The sequence below is a fragment of the Rhamphochromis longiceps genome, linkage group LG1 (genome assembly GCF_057381845.1).
Source record: "Rhamphochromis longiceps isolate RC_006_pf linkage group LG1, R_longiceps_female_GT1.1, whole genome shotgun sequence".
NCBI lineage: Eukaryota > Metazoa > Chordata > Actinopteri > Cichliformes > Cichlidae > Rhamphochromis > Rhamphochromis longiceps.
This window is the reverse complement of record NC_140557.1, coordinates 463001-477640: the sequence shown is the minus strand read 5'-3', so window position 1 is coordinate 477640 and position 14640 is coordinate 463001.

The following is a 14640-nucleotide window of genomic DNA, read 5'->3' as shown; positions in this document are numbered from 1 at the left end:
GAAGGTTTTCAGGTAATTGGGCCTTGCATCTAATTTTTAATGAATTTATCATTGTTAGTGGGCTGTGTCCCAACTGCTTTAAAATATGTGCATCCTGTTCTTAAAAAAAGTAAGCTCGATCAGAAAGACCCTGCCAATTATAGGCCAATCTCTAAACTTCCGTTCTTATCACAAATTTTAGAGAAAGTCCTCTTTCTCCAAATACAGGCCTACTTACATGCAAATAATATTATTGACAAATTTCAGTCTGCTAAGAGTCTACAATGATCTTCTTGTATTTGTTGATTCAGATCACCCTGCCGTTTTAGTTTTATTGGATTTGTCTTTGGCTTTCGACATGGTTGATCATAATATTCTCTTAGGGAGGCTAGAGCATGTTGTAGGCATCAAGGTTTCTGCCCTTAACTGGTTTAATTCTTACCTCTCGGATAGATCCTTTTCTGTTGTGATGGGTGGAAACTCTTCCTCTGTTGCCCCTCTCTGTCGTGGGGTGCCCCAGGGGTCTGTACTGGGCCCTCTGTTGTTCTCTTTGTACATGCAACCCTTGGGCTCCATATTTGATAAATACAATATTTCTTATCATTTTTACGCTGATGACATTTAAATTTATTGTCAACTGACTGATGATCTGTCAGCATTACCGCACTCCCTGTTGGACTGCCCGTGAAAGGTCAAAGTTTGGCTGTCGGATAATTCCCTCATATTAAATGAGAAGAAATTATGGTGTTCGATAGTCATATTCCTCGAGACCAGCTTGTTGCCCTACTGGGGCCCCTTGCTAACTCTCTCTGATTCTATAAATAACCTGGGTGTCTATGTGGATAGCTCCTTTAAGCTCGATAAGCAAGTGTCATCTGTAGTTAAATCTGGCTTCTTTCATTTGCCCCAGATTTCTAAAGCTAAATGTTATAGAAGAAAGAAAGTGTACTTTATTGGTCCCCGTGGGGAAAATCCCTCTCTGCATTTAACCCATTCACTCAGTGAAGCAGTGGGCAGCCACTGGGCGCCCGGGGAGCAGTGTGTAGGGACGGTACCTTGCTCAGGGGTACCTCAGGGTAGCTGTTCAGGGGAATCGAACCCCCGACCTTCCGATCATGGGGCCACCACTCTACCTACTGAGCTATCCCTGCCCGTTATATACATAGCTAGTTATATACCATGCAGGGACCTTGGAAAACTTATCCACGCTTGTGTGACCTCCAGGTTAGACTATTGCAATTCTCTTTACTGTGGTCTCCAATCAGTCTCTCTTCGAAGGCTACAGCTTGTTCAGAATGCTGCAGCTCGCCTTTTTACTGGAGCTAGAAAATTTGATTCTATCACACCAGCTTGTTGATTTACACTGGTTACTTATCAAATATCACATTGAGTTTAAAATTTTGATGCTCACTTTTAAAATCCTTAATAATATTGCACCCAGTTATCTCACTGATCTTCTCAATCTGTACACTCGTTGCCAAGCATTAAGATCACCAGGTCAATTATGTCATGGTCCTGGGTCGCTTGACCCAGCGTTTTGGGTTTTTTGTTATTATTATTATTATTATTATTATTATTATTATTATTATTATTATTTTATCTTGTGTTCCAGTTTATTTTGATGTGTTGTTTAGACTTTTTAGTGTTCTGGTTTTGTGCTCCCTCTGTTTAGTGTCCGCCCATGTGTTCCCTCTGTTCTCCATCTATACCGTGTCTCTGAGTCCAGTCTGTGCATTTCACGTTTTACTTTGAAGGTCTGTGTCTTATGTCAGTGTGTTCAGTTTTGTGCTCTCCCTGTCTCATCAGTGTAATCAGTTTTAGCCATGTCTCCCAGCTGTTTCCTCTCACTCCTGTTCACCTCTTGTATTTACTGTCTGTGTCTTTCCCTGCTCCTCATTGCGTCGTCCTTCATACTCCCCTGTGTGTTCCGTTTGCCTGCCTGCTAGCTAGTTTATTTGCTTCCCAGTTTAGCTAGTTTTCTGTTCTGTCTGCAAACCCCCACAATGAAGTCGAGTGTTTTTGAGTTCACCTTTTCCTCCATGAGTCCTGCATTTTTCCCTGCCTGCCTGCACACAGCCATGACCAATTACTCCTGGTCCAACCTAAGTTTAGGCTGAAGACCAGAAGCGATCGTGCCTTTGCTTCAGCTGCGCCTAACCTTTGGAATAGCCTCCCCGCTTCTATTCATGCTTCAGATTCTAACCAATCCTTTGAAGCAAGATTGAAAGCTTCTTTATTTAACCTGGCTTTCCCGACCAGTTAATACCTTTTTTAAAAATTATATTTAATTTTACTTCTTTTTTTTTATTAAATCTTCTTAGTAGATATTTTGCTTTCATGAACTGACCTTCTTCCTGAATTGAGGTTTGATATCTATTTTACTTAACTCTTCCAGTCTATTAGTGCCTCCCTTCTGTCTGTGCTAGTGCCCAATCTGTACTTTGTTAATTAATTTATGTTTTTTCTCTGTATTATTGTGAAGCACTTTGGTGTGCCTTTGGGTTTTTAAATGTGCTATATAAATAAAACTGTATTGTATTGTATTGTGTTATACACAGCAGTGGGGAGTAGACTTCATCACAGTAGCTATCTATCTGAAAGTTAGGTTAAGTTGTAGGTATTACAGGTACTGCGTTGGTTTGCATCATATCTATCTAATAGACTCCAATTTTTGCATGTAAATGGAGAGTCTTCTTCATACACTAAGGTCAACTATGGAGTTCCACAGGGTTCAGTGCTAGGACCAATTCTGTTTACATGCTTCCCTTAGGCAGCATCATTAGAAGACATAGCATACATTTACACTGCTATGCAGATGACACCCAGCTCTATCTGTCCATGAAGCCAGATAACACACACCAATTAGTTAAACTACAGGAATGTCTTAAAGACATAAAGACATGGATGGCCGCTAACTTTCTGCTGCTTATTTCAGATCAAACTGAGGTTATTGTACTCGGCCCTGAAAATCTTAGAAATATGGTATCTAACCAGATTCTTACTCTGAATGGCATTACCTTGACCTCCAGTAACACTGTGAGGAACCTTGTGTCACGGGTAATGGAAAATATGGACACAGTCGCAGAGCTCTGGATGCAAAGCAGAGAGTGCGTTTATTTACAGTGCTTCGAGTAGAATCCAGCGTCGACTGCCGCCTGGACACACCTTTAAATACCTCAGCCCAAACTGGGATGAGGTACCTGGGTGGAAGATTAGGTGCAGGTGTGTCGGCAGCTGAGCAGAGACGCTTCCGGGTCAGGGATCGCCACACTCTTGCTCTCCCTAAAGCGCAGCTGCTAAACATAGCCGGACCCGGAGGTATGGGTGAAGGAATCACCCTGGAATCATTTTTGACCAGGATATGTCCTTCAACGCACATATTAAGGAAATATGTAGGACTGCTTTCTTCCATTCTCAGGCTCCATCTCATCTTAATGACCTCATCCCAAAAAGTTGATTCTGTTCATTTGGACCTAACGTGATCAGTGGGAGAAACGTTTCGTCACTCATCCAAGTGAGAGTCACAGCTGACTGCAGGTTTCCCCAATCTTGTAATTAGTACCTTTACACAATGACTAAAACTAGCCCACTGAATGACCAATGGGCTGTGAGGTCAGTTTCTTGGTCAATAATATACAAATTGTTATAACCATTGATCAACAACCACTGATCGTTTACCACTAATCAATGGCCATGAGTCCCATTCACAGAGAGTTTGGAAATGGCTGCAATCACAGCATTGTAAGATGGTGACAGATGTACCCTTAGGCCCCCTCCTCGATTCAGCTGTGTTCCCCAGTGTGTCTGTTCTGCCCTAATCTCCTCTGGTGTATATAATGTCTGTGCTCCCTGTTTTATGTTGCATCATCCCCTCATGGTATGTTTTCCCCTGTGTTCACTGAGTCCCATGCTTCTCTTGTAATTTCCATTTTTCTTACTTCCTTAGTTTTCTAATTCTAGTTCCAAGTACTAGTTTTCTCCTCAGCCGAGTTCTTGTATTTTTTTGAGTTTTAAAGTAATGGCAATAAACCTGCCCCATCATTTTACCCTTTTGGTCATTAGGACTGATGATTTAACTGGAATGAATTCATGTGGACCCAAGCCATACAAAGATTAGTATTATAATGACATAAAGGAAGCAAATAAATGCATAAGGATTTGAGAGTGCATCACTGTAGTTAATTCTCATTCCCGCCATTTCACACTCAGCTATGGACTGCTCTAGTGGAGGCCACCACCAGATGAAGTCAACAGAGCCACAACCACAAACATCAGATGGGATCCTGAAGCCACCAGCATGGAAGATTTCCCACCACCTTCCACTAGAAATTCTGTCTATATATATATATATATATGTTTGTTTGTTTTTTTACAGAATCAGTGACTAAGTGACAAATGAGAAACGACAGTTCTCGCAGTGTTAATTTGTCATGTAGACACCACATCATTACAGTAAGTTGACCAAGTATCTTTCTGATTTTGGGTAAGCCATTTCTGTAGTTTAAATGAGCCACCACTGAGAGCTGTGAAGAAGCAGGGATTGGTCCAATTTGATCTGTAAGGCAGGGTTAGGAGAGGTGTGTTCACATGTTGGTGCCATTCTGGCATGCGTAAACAAACATCGCTTAGCACATCCAAATGCACATTAAACTAGAAGGCATTCAAGGGAAGACTGGAGTGCGAAGGACCATATTACTGGGCGTGTCCAGTAGCTCTGACATAGATGGGACTCCTATTTGAGCTTGATGTCTCTCTTTACCTCCAATGTGCAGACAACAAGCAACATTGACATCACAGCTACAGTTCAGTGGAAGTGTAGAACAGGCTCAGTGTCTCCTTAGGAATTGCTGCCAAAGCTCTGCTGGAGGTGGAAAATGAAAATCGTAAAGCCAGGGGCCTCTCTCAGCACATCCATACTATAGATTTAGGTTTTAGAAGGAAACAAATAATAAGTTTCCAGTAATTTAGAAAAAGCAAACAAAGAAAACTCAGTCATGCCTCAGGTTAACTTTAATTTCACTCAAAATGACCAGGCCACAGGGAAACATGCTAATAGTTTGCTATAACTTAGTTATCACCATGGCTAAAGTAGAAGTGGAAGGGAGGCATTGAGGCAAGGTGTTTAGCTCTGAGTATGAGTATCACATTCACAATCTGTTTAAAAACAGGCAATAAAAAAATGTTCAAGACAAGAAAACAACTTCACATTTTACCTACATACAAGCCGTTTAACTGAAATCAAGAAATTTATGCTTCCTGTTATTTTTTTTCAAAGCAGATCAAAAAATAGAACCAAAGAGATTTTTCTCACCGCAGCAAAGCTTTAAAGACATCATTGCAGTCTAGTGTGTAGTAAAATGAAGAGGAGATTAAAGCTGAAGTCAAGAAAAAAACAAAGACAACAACAGAAAATCTAATGAACTAGATTTAAAATTTGCTTGTTGGCATTCACATTAGCTATTCTTCCTGGTGGACCATGAAAACTTTCATTATGACAAACATAAACATGATGACAGCAGGATTTATGCAGACTGACATGATTTGAAATTACTTATCTTTATATCCAGTAGTAATAATAATAATAATAATAATAATAATAATAATAATAATAATAATAATAATAATAACAATAATAACAACAACTACAACAGCAACAACAGATTAATATTGTAACCCAGACACTTTATTCAGCTTTCCCTCCTTCCTCTCATGCTGCTTCTTCCTCCCTGTTAGTGTTGGCTGGTTCAGCTGAGAGTTTGTTTTCCTGCCCCTTTTCTTAATTGGCATTAAAGATACCCACGGCCTGAGCAACATACCCACACACCCACACACACCATGGCAGAGGGGCTGGTGTGTGAAAAATTTGCTTTGGGTGTAGAAGAAAAAAAAAAAGCTTTGGAAGCAGTGCTTTGTGGGATGAAAACTGCAATGATAGCGAACATTCTCCTCTTAATTACTGCCTGTTTACTCTGCCCTCCCCCAGCTGTTAAACGCTTCTACCCATCCTCACCCCGTTTTTGGCTGTTCACCTCCTCATTTTCCTGCTTGACCCCCACAGGGATCTCTGACATGTCTAACAAGAAGAGAAAACAAAGAGGAAAAAAGGTTACAAGTTTCTTTTAAAAAAAATAAAGGAAAGGAGGGCCAGAGCTTGCTGTTTTTTAAACAAACTGCTTTAGTCTCGAATACAAGTCCAAAAACAGTGACTCATATTTATTATCAGCAGTAATCAGCTCTGCATGGATCTAACAGCAAGGGTTGGATATGAAAACAGATGACTGTCGTAGTACAAAATCCACCATCACCACTCATTCATTATTGAAAGTTAAAATGTTCAATCAAAACATAACACAGAACGTGTGTGCCTGTATGTCTGTGTCTATATGTCAGGTTGGGTGTCAGGCGCCACCTCTCTGGGGACATCTTAGGCCCTCCAAGGTTTGGAGGCCTATCTCCCCCCACCACCACTTCCCCTGCCAGTGGCGGACTCCCTCAGACATCGGTGCGTTGGTGGTTCTTTGTGTCCGGGGATGGGCGTCCAGGTACACACCGGCTCACTCCTTGGCGGCCGCTTATCGGGGCCTGGAGCCTGGGGCTCGCTCGGGCCACTTCGGAGGTGGGGTGCCCCCGGCCTCTCGGCCTGGGGCTCGGTCACTCAGGCACGGCTGGCTGCCGGCGGAGCTCACAGGCGCGTCATTGCAACTCCCCCTGGCTTCTGCTCCGCGGCTGCTGAGTGAGCCCTCATCTGGGACTCTCCTCAGCTCTTTCTGGGACAGTGGCGCGGCTGCCCCTCTGTTGGTCTTCCTTGGTCTCTTGTGTTCTGGGGGCCTCTGGATGTCTGGAGTTTTGATCTCCTCCATACCTGCTTCATGCCCTGGAGGATGGGGCTGTGGCCCCCCCACACCCTCTTGCAGATCATTACATGAAGGAACCTTTTAAAAAAAAAAAACAAGCGCGTCCATGCTCACAGGTGTACACACGGGTGATCACACCCACAAACTACACCCTTTTTGGCTCCTACCTCAAAGCACACTGTGTTCTGTTGATCTTATGTGCTGCACAATAATGTTTAATATTTAATATTTACTGTCATATTCCCATATATCATTGTGATGTTGTTTATTCTATTACTCTTGCTCTCTTCTGCTTGTTTTCTTTTTTCTTTCTCAGCAGGTGACCCAGGTGATCGATATATGCATTTTTTTTCTTTTTTTTTTCTGCTCATTCTGTTGGTTTTTGTCTTTTGCCCTTCTCCCCCGTCCCTCTTCTCAGCTGTTTCTCTTTCCCTCTTTCTTTCTCCCCTTCTTTCCCCCAGTCCAGTCTGTCCCGTACACACACACACACACACACACACACACACACACACACACACACACACGACTAGATTGGAATTAAATTGTAGAGTTAATTGCTTTTCTTTTACCTTTTTATTAAATGTTTAGGACATTGAAGGAGATGACATCCAGAGAGACCTGAAGAAGCACACCATGGGCATTTATGTCATTGTTACGCCCCGGCCTAGGCAACCGGGGTGCAACGTAGAAAAACAAAGATAAGGAAAATAAAACTACGAAGAAAAACACTAAGGCTCTCCACCAAAATCCCAAAACGAAAGTGTCTCAAAACGAAAGTAGTGACAAAACCCATTTACAGCTATTTACAACAAACTATTTATTTACAACAAAACACCAAACTATTTACAACACGGGGGAGATCGCGACCATGATCAACTGACACACAGGGCTTAAATACATGGAGGGAGCAATCAGGGAATGGACAACAGGAGGGAAACACAGCTGGGGCAAATTAGACCTGACGAGACAAGGAAACGTAAACTGAACACACTAAGATAACAACAGACCTTCAAAGTAAAACAGGAAACACATGACAGTCACGCAAAAACAAAACACTGACAACACCGAAACGTAACATTTCCCCCCACCCAAAAATCAAACATGTAACCCCAAGTGAAATGTTTGATCAAAAGCGGATGAAGGCTGGTGGAGGCTGGAGCGGTCCCATGAACCCCCAGCAAACGACGAAGGCTGGAGCGGTCCCATCAACCCCCAGCAAACGACGAAGGCTGGAGCGGTCCCTCGGACCCTCCAGCGAAGGCAGACGAAGGCTGGAGCGGTGCCTCGGACCCTCCAGCGAAGACGGATGAAGTCTGGAGCGGTCCCTCGGACCCTCCAGCGAAGGCAGACGAAGGCTGGAGCGGTGCCTCGGACCCTCCAGCGAAGGCGGATGAAGTCTGGAGCGGTCCCTCGGACCCTCCAGCGAAGGCAGACGAAGGCTGGAGCGGTGCCTCGGACCCTCCAGCGAAGGCGGACGAAGGCTGAAGCGGTGCCTCAGACCCTCCAGCGAAGACAAACGAAGGCTGAAGCGGTGCCTCGGACCCTCCAGCGAAGGCGGACGAAGGCTGAAGCGGTGCCTCGGACCCTCCAGCGAAGGCGGACGAAGGCTGAAGCGAAGGCAGACGAAGCTGATGAAGGCTGGAGCAGTCCCCCTGACCCTCCAGCAGACGACGAAGGCTGAAGCGGTGCCTCGGACCCTCCAGCGAAGACAAACGAAGGCTGAAGCGGTGCCTCGGACCCTCCAGCGAAGGCGGACGAAGGCTGAAGCGGTGCCTCGGACCCTCCAGCGAAGGCGGACGAAGGCTGAAGCGAAGGCAGACGAAGCTGATGAAGGCTGGAGCAGTCCCCCTGACCCTCCAGCAGACGACGAAGGCTGGAGCGGTCCCTCGGACCCTCCAGCGAAGGCAGACGAAGGCTGGAGCGGTGCCTCGGACCCTCCAGCGAAGACGGATGAAGTCTGGAGCGGTCCCTCGGACCCTCCAGCGAAGGCAGACGAAGGCTGGAGCGGTCCCACGGACCCTCCAGCGAAGGCAGACGAAGGCTGGAGCGGTGCCTCGGACCCTCCAGCGAAGGCGGACGAAGGCTGAAGCGGTGCCTCGGACCCTCCAGCGAAGACAAACGAAGGCTGAAGCGGTGCCTCGGACCCTCCAGCGAAGGCGGACGAAGGCTGAAGCGGTGCCTCGGACCCTCCAGCGAAGGCGGACGAAGGCTGAAGCGAAGGCAGACGAAGCTGATGAAGGCTGGAGCAGTCCCCCTGACCCTCCAGCAGACGACGAAGGCTGGAGCGGTCCCTCGGACCCTCCAGCGAAGGCGGATGAAGGCCGGAGCGGTCCCACGGACCCTCCAGCGACGACAAAGGCTGGGGCGGTCCCACGGACCCTCCCCCCAGCGAAGGCGGATGAAGGCAGATGAAGCTGATGGAGGCTGGAGCGGTCCCACGGACCCTCCAGCAGACGACAAAGGCTGGGGCGGTCCCCGGACCCCCCAGCAAAGGCAATCCCGGACGAGCCCCCATATGTTACACCCCGGCCTAGGCAACCGGAGTGCAACACGAAAAAAGTAAAAATAAAGGAAAAAAAAAACAGACACACAAAAAAACCCCACTAAAGGGAGGATGGACAAAATGGACATTATGATGACATTGGAATATTTGTTGAAGGGGAGATAGTCATGGACAACATAAAAAAGGTCAATCAAATGGACCAATATGGCAGGGCCATGATGATCCACTTGGTAAAATAAATCCGCTTGGCATCTTTCTTGGCCTTAAGACAACAATTCTGATGGCTAAAGATCCAAACGGGACACAAAATAAAAAAAAAACAAAAACAAAAAAAAAAACAATGACTTAAATGACTTACCAAGTACTCCCGAATAAGGCTTCCGTCCTCTTCACCAAGGTAGAGGCAAAGTGCCCTGAGAACTGCTTCCCTTTTCACGTTAACATCACTTTCAGCCTGTTTAAAGAGAGTTGCTGATTAAACCAATTTGGAAAAAAAAAAAAACAATGTCTGACATTCGCAATGAGTAAATTTTATCATAATGTCAGTTCAAACATAGTAAATAAAATTTATATATGAAATTTCAAAATTCAGATTGCTTGGTTGGTCACCTAAAATGGCTTATTTGACTCACCAGTGACCTGCCACTTAAGACAAAAGAAATCCAAATAGAATTTGCAATATTCGGATTTACCTCTGCAAGTGGTGGGCAACTTTCTGCCCAGAAACATCACCCTTCTTCTGGAAAACTGTCATCAGGGCGACCATGGCTCAGGGGGTTGGGAAGCGTATCTGTAACCGGAAGGTCGCCGGTTCGATCCCCGGGCTCTCTGTCCTGGTCGTTGTGTCCTTGGGCAAGACACTTTACCCTACTGGTGTTGGCCAGAGGGGCCGATGGCGCGATATGGCAGCCTCGCTTCTGTCAGTCTGCCCCAGGGCAGCTGTGGCTACAACCGTAGCTTGCCTCCACCAGTGTGTGAATGAATAGTGGCATTGTAAAGCGCTTTGGGTGCCTTGAAAAGCGCTATATAAATCCAATCCATTATTATTATCAGCTGAGGTGTAATTCTGTCTAACTGTGCAGCAAAGGTTGTCTCCAGTTGAAGTGTTGTAATACACTGGAATTCAGCATTTACCTGTATCACACACACACCACACACACACACAGAAAAAAAGACCACTGGTGCTTAATCATTGGTATGATTATTTGGTTATTTCTTCATTAAATGCTACAATGCAATTGCCATCACTTCATAAAGCATGATTAGCATGTGGGTTAGTATACAGTGCATGAAGGATGTTACTACTGTTAATCAAAGAAGAAATGAATGGCATCAGTCCATTTAACGGGTTTAAAGGGTTTTAAAAAGCAGATATTTGTCTGTTTCAGGTGGTTGGCAACGCATTTTCCTGTGCTCTTTGTCCGCTGGTGGGAGTGTCTCACCTGTGAGGTCAGCGGGGCAGAACTCTGCCGTCAGCAACAGAGAGCAGAACAGAGAGGTGGAACTATAAACATGCTTGCCATGTAAGCCCCAAACATCTCTGAAATTGCTCTGCAAAACTGGATAAAACTATGACTGTCACTACTCTAAGCTGCTGATGGTCACACAGTGTACATTTACTATAGTATCTAGTAGAGCTGGGCGATAGAACGATAACGATATGTATTGCGAAATAACTTTTTCTCGATAGAAAAATTAAACTATTGCGATAGACCTCACCGCTCTTGTCCTCTTAAAAAAAAAGAACAGCCAATCCAAATTAAGTAGCGCAGAGCCAAACAAATCACAGCCGCAGCGTCACGTCACTTGACTTGTTACGTACAGCACAAGTGCCAAGCCGCACATGTGTATTTGTTTGGGAAGCAGCCAGGAAATGACTGTGCCGACTAGAGAAAAATCAACCGAGAGCGTGACCGAAGGTTACCGAAGAGAAATGATGGTAAATGGTAAATGGCCTGTATTTGTATAGCGCTTTTTTTCTAGTCCCTAAGGACCCCAAAGCGCTTTACACAACCTGTCATCCACCCATTCACACACACATTCACACACTGGTGATGGCAAGCTACAATGTAGCCACAGCCACCCTGGTGCACACTGACAGAGATGATGGTTCCAACGCCGGAGAGATTGTCGAAAGGAAGAGCCAGAGAAGTTCTGTAGTGTGAAGGTATTTCGGCTATTTCAAGTCTGACAAAAAACAGAGTAGCGCGTGTTGTGTGCCCACCTTATTACTAAATTAGGCAGAGCACTCTGAATTGAATCAGGACATAAAGCACGGTCTTTATGTTGCTTTATTGAACACTGTCCATCTTACAACTAGCCACTTAACGGGGCTTCCTTCGGACAACCACATCCGGTTCAAAGGTCATCACATTAAGACATAGCCATATCAATACATGACATCCCCCTTTTCTTTAGATTCAAACTTTAGTTGTAATAACTTTGATGTCTTTTTTTTTTCCAACATTGAACATTCTTTCTTGTCTTACTTTCTAACAATTATATTATCTAACTGTCTCACCACACATGTACCTTTCTTTTTTTCAATATATATATATATATATATATCGACATACACATATGAACTTGAAACTTGCCAAATGTAAGTTACCTCTTCACCTTAACATATTATAGTTCATTTCACCACAAAATCACGAAACCTCTCGCGTATCTTTTTAGCCCTCTGTGATCTACTTGGTCTCTCTGGCCCCTGGGAGCCCTCTTGTGGTGTTGGAGTGAAGGTGTCAGTCTTTGTGGGTGTTTCACCTTCCTCCCTTTCAGGTATTGTGTCATAGTGTCCTTCTCTGGTCTCATTTGTCACGTACTTCTTCACATGTGTGGTAATCCGGTGATAGCGAGCTCCTGTTGGTGATTCAATAATGACTTGGTTTCCAGTTCTGCTTACAACTTTGTGTGGTGTTGCGTTGAATGGTGTTGTAAACTTGTCCACTTTGTCTTGTTGAACCAGCACTGTGTCTCCTGAGTCAACTTTTGAATACTCAGCTCCCCTTCGTTCATCAGCATAAATCTTTGATTTTCCTTTCCGTTCAGCGTCTCTGTCACGCACGTCCAACTCCATTGTTTTTGCCTCACTGATGTTCGGTAACTTTCCTCTCATTTTGCGGTTGAACAGGAGTTCTGCTGGACTTTTGCCCATGGTTGGATGTTCAATGCTGCAATACACTGTTACATATTTTCTTAGCTCTCGCTTCCAGTCAAGTCCTTCGGCTTGTGCGATCCTGATTCTTTTCATCAATGATGCATTTTGACGCTCCACTTCCCCATTTGCTTGAGCCCATTTTGGTGTAGTTTTTATATGTTTGATTCCATTAGTTTCACAATATTCTCTGAACAGCTCAGATTTGAACTGTGGGCCGTTATCAGATTTGATGGTAACTGGTAGCCCATGTCTGCTAAATATACAGTCAATAGAGTCAACGACTTTTACAGCAGTTGTAGATGACATTACATCATACTCATAGTACCGACTGTAGTAATCTATCAGTACAAGTATTGAGCGGTTCGAAGGTAGCGGTCCCAGTAAGTCTACCGCCACATCTTGCCATGGTCCATCCGGTAAAAGTGTGTTTCTCAGTGGTTCAGGTGGATCTGGTCTGGCTACTATTTGACATCTGTGACAAGCTTTACAAAACTTTTCTGCAGCTTTGTCCATCCCTGGCCACCAAACTTTTGTTCTGAGATGCTGTTTGGTTCCAACAATTCCTAAATGTCCTTCATGAGCTAGTGACAGTGCTTGAGCTCTGAGGTTTTCTGGCAATACAATGCGAGTTCCCCGCAAAACTATGTAGCCGATGACACACAGTTCATTTGCAATGGGTGCATATGTTTTGCATTTTTCAAAGTGTCCATTTTCAATAGCTCTTCGCACTTCTGTTAATTCTGAGTCTGTAGCAGAGGCTTCTTCAACCTCTCTTGTTGTGAGTGCTTTTGGAGTAGCATTAACTGCAACAAATCTCACATATTCTTCACATTCATGCTTATGTATCTCTTTTGACGTGGTGTCAGCCAGCAGTCTTGACAGTGAATCCGCAATGTTTTGCTTTCCCGCAATGTGCACTACTTTAAAGTCATATGGTTGCAGTCTGAGAACCCATCTTTCTATGCGTGCACAAGGTTTAGATTTCTGGCTGTATATGACCTCTAATGGCTTGTGGTCTGTGATGAGGTCAAACTTCCTGCCATACACATATGGATGTAGTCTCTCACATGCCCATACTAGTGCTAGGGCTTCTCTTTCTGTTTGAGAATATCTTCGCTCACGGTCTGTTAAACTCCGACTTACGTAGCACACTGGTACCTCTTCTCCGTTCTGTATTTGTATTAGCACTGCGCCCAAGCCTACAGGGCTTGCATCTGCTATGACTCTGGTTGGGGCTTCTTTGTCAAAATAGGCTAGGGTACCTGCTCTGGCTAACTCAGTCTTTAGTCTTTCAAATGCTTGCTTTTGTTCTGGCCCGAATGTAAACATAGTTTCCTTTCGAGTTAAACATCTTAGTGGTTCAGAGAGTGTAGCAAACTGTGGTTTGAACCTGCTACTGAAGCCTACCAGTCCAAGAAAGCTTCTCACCTCAGTAGCATTCTTCGGTTCTCGGGCTTCCACCACAGCTCTCACTCTTTCTTCAGTTGGGCCGAAGCCTTTCTGTGTCAGCAGTATTCCCATGAATACGAGTCTGTCCATGTTGAACTGACACTTCTCTGAGTTTAGTGTCAGGCCACAGTCAGAGAGTCTCTTTATCACAGCATGCAGGCGCTTATGTGTTTCCTGGTCTGGCGCGTGTATGATTACGTCATCTGAAATGTTCTCAACTCCTTCAATGCCAGCTAGTGCATTGGCAATCTCATGCTGATATTGCTCACTAGCTGATGAGACTCCAAATATTAGCCTTTTGTACCGGTATACTCCGTTGTGCACTGCAAATGTAGTTATCTCTCTTGACTCCGGGGTAAGCTCTAGCTGATGGTATCCCCACTTGAGATCGAGTTTGGTGAAGATTGCAGAGCCGTTTAGTCCTTGCAAGATTTCATCCACAGTGGGTATGGGGTATCTTTCCCTGATTATTGCCTCATTTGCTTTTCTCATGTCTAAGCACATTCTGATATCTTTGTCACATTTCTTTGGGAGTACCACTACAGGATTTACCCAAGGTGTAGGTCCTTCTACACGTTCTATAATGTCCATATCGATTAGTTCATTGATCTTTTTCTCCACTGCATCCCTCAAATGATAAGGTATGCGCCTCAGTGGCTGTGCTACCGGTTTCACATTTGGATCAATGTACAGGC